The sequence below is a fragment of the Crocuta crocuta genome, unplaced genomic scaffold (genome assembly GCF_008692635.1).
Source record: "Crocuta crocuta isolate KB4526 unplaced genomic scaffold, BGI_CrCroc_1.0 scaffold120, whole genome shotgun sequence".
In the NCBI taxonomy this organism is placed as follows: domain Eukaryota; kingdom Metazoa; phylum Chordata; class Mammalia; order Carnivora; family Hyaenidae; genus Crocuta; species Crocuta crocuta.
The window spans coordinates 139,946-145,513 of record NW_027527375.1 but is presented as its reverse complement, the minus strand read 5'-3'; the positions used below and the strand labels follow the sequence as shown (position 1 = coordinate 145,513).

The window sequence follows — 5,568 nt, the reverse complement described above, 5'->3', positions numbered from 1 at the left end:
TACTACCCCAAAACAATCTACACATTTAAAGCAATTTCCATCAAAATACCAACAACATTTTTCACAGAGCTAGAACAACAGTACTAAAATTGTATGGAACCACAGTATACCCCAAATAGCCAAAGAACTCTTGAAAAAGCAAAGCAAAGCTGGAGGCATCAGAATTCTGGAATTCAAGATGTATTACAAAGCTCTAGTGATCAAAACAGTATGGTAATGGCACAAAAATAGACACATAGATCAATAGAACAGAATAGAGAATGCAAAAATGGACCTATAACTATATGGTCAGGTAATTGGCAAAGCAGGAAAGAATATCCAATGGAAAAATGAGTCTGTTTAACAAATGGTGTTGGTAAAACTGGATGACAGCTTGCAAAAAAATGAAACTGGGCCACTTTGTTACACCATACACAAAAATAAATTGATGGTGGATTAAATACCTAAATATGAGACTTGAAACCATAAAATTCCTGGAAGGCAGTAACTTCTTTGACATTAGCCATAGCAACTTCTTTCTAGATCTGTCTCCTGAGGCAAAGGAGACAAAAGCAAAAATAAACTATTGGGATCACATAAAAATAAAAACCTTTACAGCAAAGGAAACCATGAATAAAACTGAAAGAAAACCTATGGAATTGGATAAGATATTTGTAAATGCTATAACTGATAAAGGGTTAATATCCAATAAATATAAACTAAAACTCAACACCCCAAAAGTGAACAATTCAACTCAAAATGGTTAGAAGACATAAGTAGTCATTTTTCCAAGGAAGACATACAAATGGTCAACAGACACATGAAGAGATGCTCAACATCACTTGTCATCAGAGAAATGCAACTCAAAACTACAGTGAGATATCACTGCTCACCTATTAGAATGGCTAAAATCAACAACCCAAGGAACAATGTGTTGACGATGACATGGAGAAAAAGGAACACTATTGCACTTTTGGTGGGAATGCAANTAGACACATAGATCAATAGAACAGAATAGAGAATGCAAAAATGGACCTATAACTATATGGTCAGGTAATTGGCAAAGCAGGAAAGAATATCCAATGGAAAAATGATTTTACTGGTGTAGCCACTTTGGAAAACAGTATAAATGTTCCTCAAAAGTTTTAAAATAGAACTACCCTATGATTCAGCAATCACACTACTGGGTATTTTGCCAAAAAATATAGAAACATCAATCCAAAGGGATACATATACTCTGATGTTTATAGCAGCTTTATCTGTATTAGTCAAATTTTGGATGCAGCCCACATGTCCATTGATTGATGAATGGATAAAGAAGAAGTGTACACACACACACACACACACACTGGAATATTATTCAGCCTTAAAAGAGAATGAAATCTTGACATTTACAATGACATGGATAGAGCTAGGTAGTATTATCCTAAGTGAAAAGTCAGTCAAAGAAAGACAAATACCATATAATTTCACTCGAGTGAAATTTAAGTAACAAAACAAATAATCCAAGGGAAAAAATAGAAAGACAAACCAAGAAATAGACTCTTAGCTATAGAGAATAAACTGACAGTTAAAAGGGGAGGTTGGGGGCGGGGAGAGTGAAATAGGTGATGGGAATTAAGGAGGGCATTTGTGATGAACACCAGGGGTTGCATGGAAGTGTTGGACCACTATATTGCATACATGAAGCTAACACTACACTGTATGTTAATTAACTGGAATTTAAATAAAAACTTTTAAAAACTTATCTGATTGTTTTTGTGGTTCTTTGTTTCTTTTTCTCTTGCTCTCTTTTGTAGTGCTCAATGATTATAGTATTTGACTTTATTTCTCATTATTATTTGTGGACCTATCATAGTTACTGGATTTGTGATTACCATGAGGTTCATATATAATATTTTAAGTAAATAGCAGTCCATATTAATTTGATGGACATTTAAGTTGAAACACATTCTTTAACAACAAGAACAATAAAACAAAAAGAAAATGTTGTTTCTTTTTTAATTTACCCCTTGTCTTCTCTATTTATGCCCTTCTCCACATTTTATGTATATTGTCATATTTTACATCGTTTTATTCATGTATTTATTATGTCTAATTATGGCCATTTGTTTTGCATTTAAAATTCTTTAAACATTTCTTGGAGGGCTGGTGTAGTGGTGATAAACTCCTACATCTTTTTTTGTCTGAGAAACTATCTCTCTTTCAAATCTGAATGATAACCTTTCCAGGTAGAATATTACTGGTTGTAGGTTATTTTTTTCTTTCAGTACTTTGATTATATCATGCCATTCACTATGGCTTGCAAAGTTTCTGCTGAAAACTCACCTGAGAGTCTTACAGGTTTTATTTTGTAGGTAACTTCTTTTTTCTCTCTTCTTTTAAGATTCTCTCTTTAACTTTTGGCATTTTAAATTATTATCTGTTGTGTTATGGACCTCCTTGGGCTCTGCTTGTCTGGAATTCTCTGTGTTTTTTTAAATTTAAATGTCTATTTTCTTCTCTTAGTTAGGAAAGTTTGCATTTATTATATCTTCAATAAATTTTCTACACCATTCTCCTTCTTCTGGGACCCCTAATATTTGAATGTTTGTTTCCTTGATGTTGTCCAAGGGATCTCTTAATCTATCCTCATTTTTTTCAGCTCTTTTCTCTTTTTGCTGTTTAGCTTGTGTGCTCTGTATTACCTTGTTTTCCAGATCAGCATTATGCCCTTCTATATCCTCTAATCTACTGTTAATTCCCCTAGTTTGTTTTTTATTTCAGTTGTTTATTCTTCAACTCTGATTGGTTCTTTTAAATATTTTTCAATCTCATTTTGAAGGTCACATTGAGTTTGTCCTATCTCTTTTTTAGCATAGTGAGTATCTGAGTATCTTACAATCATTACTTTAAATCCTTTATTAAGCATATTGCTTATCTCTGTTTTATTTAGGTCTTTTTCTGAGTTTTTTTTGTTCTTTCTTTTGGAGCATATTCCTTTGTCTTCCCATTTGCTTGACTTCCTATGCTGGTTTCTGTGAAATACAACTACTTCTAATGTTAAAGGAGTTGTCTGAGTATGGCATTCCCTGTGCAGAGTAGGCCTGGTGACTTTTGCTGCCTGGTTGGAATTGTGATATACTACTCTTTCAAACCATGGCTTTTTACAGAAAAAATAAAGATAAAAAGAATGATAAAACAGGTAGAAAAGAAAATAATAAGAGAAGAAAGGAAGACAAAGAATGAAAAAAAGTAAAAAGCAAAGGAAGAAGAGCAGTAAAACAAAAAACAAAACAAGAAAGAATAAAACTGAAGTGGAAAAAGTAAAAACAACACAAATTTTAAAACACAAAAGAAACATTTAAAAAAGAAACAAAAAAAATCACAAAGCTGCAGCTTGTTTTCTGTGCCTCAGAACTTCAGGGTGGCTGATGTTGGCTTAGGTCCCTGGGCCCCTGGACTTTCAGGTGTCAAAAATAACTAAGCCAGACCCTGCTCTAGTCAGGACTTTTAAGGTGAAAGGGGAGAGGGTGTCCCCACAATTTCTGAGTACTTTTCAACAAGGGGTTTTTTTTTTTTTTTTAATTCTTTGTCCCAGTGTGTCAGTGCTGGTGTCATCTTATTGACCCTGGGCTTACTGAAGTTGCAAGCTCATTTATGCCTGTATCCACCTGTTATGTAGTCTGAACTCCGCTCAAGTCTAAGATCTTAAGGTGGGATGGAAACTTTGTCATTTTCCAGTCCTTCTGACCAAGAGACCTTTCCCACAGTACATCTAATGTTTGGCAGATTTCTAGTGTTGTGTCTGTATATGCTAGTGGCTATTTTTATTTATTTATTTAATTAATTATTATTTTTGTTGTTGATGGGGTTTTTTTCCTTTTAATTCTTTTTTTTTAAGTTTAACTACAAGTTAGTTAACATATAGTGTAATAATGATTTCAGGAATAGAATTTAGTGATTCATCACTTACATATAGCACCCAGTGCTCATCTCAACAAGTGCCCGCCTTAATGCCCCTTACCTGTTTTTTCCATCCCTCTACCCAACAGCTCTCCAGCAACTCTCAGTTTGTTCTCTGTATTTAAGGGTCTCTTATGGTTAATCTCCCTCTCTGTTTTTATCTTATTTTTGCTTCCCTTCCCTTATATTCATCTGTTTTGTGTCTTAAATTCCACATAAGTGAAGTCATGATATTTGTCTTTCTTTGACTAATTTCCCTTAGAATAATATACTCTAGTTCCATCCATGTTGTTGCAAATGACAAGGTTTTATTCTTTTTGATTGCCATGTAATACTCCATTGTGTGTATATACCACATCTTTATGGATTCATCAGCTGATGGACATTTGGGCTCTTTCCATACTTTAGCTATTGTCAGTAATGCTACTATAAACATTGGGGTGCCTGTGCCCCTTTGAAACAGCACTCCTGTATCCTTCGGATAAATACTTAATAGAGTGATTGCTGGGTTGTAGCTCTATTTTTAACTTTTGAGGAACCTCCATACTGTTTTCCAGAGTGGCTCTACCAGTTTGCATTCCCACCAGCAGTGCAAAAGGATTCCTCTTTTCTCTGTATCCTCATCAACATCTGTTTCCTGAGTTGTTCATGTTAGCCCTTCTGACAAGTATGAAGAGATTTTGATTTACATTTCCCTGATGAGTGATGTTGAGCATTTTTTCATGTGTCTGTTAGCCATCTGGATGTCTTCTTTGGAGATGTGTCTGTTTAGGTCTTTTGCCCGTTTCTTCACTGGATTGTTTTTTGGGTGTTGAGTTTGATAAGTTCTTTACAGATTTTGACTAACTCTATATCTGATATGTCTTTTGCAGCTATCTTCTCCCATTCCATCAGTTGCCTTTTAGTTTTGCTGATTGTTTCTTTTGCTGTGCAGAAGTTTTTTATTTTGATGAGGTCCCAATACTTCATTTTTGCTTTGGTTGCCCTTGCCTCTGGAGACATGTCAAATAAGATGTTGCTGTGACACCAACCACCGACCACTGCACCCGATCAGTTCTCTATTGATTGGTGTGATGCAGTGGTGAGCTGATAGTAAACCCCAGCTTAGAAAACAGGGTTGTTATTCACATGGATGACTCTGTGCCGAAAACATGCTAACATGCTGGAAATTAAAAAAAAAAAAAAAAAAAAAGTTGCTGTGGCTGAGATCAGAGGTTTTTGCCTGTTTTCTCCTCTAGGATTCTGATGGCTTCCTGTCTTATATTTAGTTCTTTCATCCATTTTGAGTTTGTTTTTTGTGTATGGTGGTCCATACATATCTTGTATGATACATATGTATCTTGATACATACACTATCTTACATATCTTGTGTAAGATAGTGGTCCAGATTTATTCTTCTGCATGTCACTGCCCAGTTTGCTAGATACCATTTACTGAAGAGACTGTCTATTCCATTGGATATTTATTCCTGCTTTGTCAAAGATTAGTTAGCCATACATTTGTGGGTCCATTTCTGGATTCTCTATTATGTTCCTTTGATCTATATATCTATTTTTGTGCCAGCACCATACTGTCTTGATGATTATAGCTTTGTAATACAGCTTGAAGTCTGGAATTGTGATGCCTTTAGCTTTGGGTTTTTTT

General features: G+C 34.7%; 1 non-coding gene across 1 annotated transcript; it reads left to right on the top strand.

Annotated features, from left to right (window-relative positions):
* Positions 1-4,957: 4,957 nt before the first annotated feature.
* LOC144234608 (small nucleolar RNA SNORA65) lies at positions 4,958-5,087 on the top strand. Its single transcript, XR_013336026.1, has one exon. It is a non-coding gene; the product is annotated as a small nucleolar RNA SNORA65 (small nucleolar RNA).
* Positions 5,088-5,568: the final 481 nt, after the last annotated feature.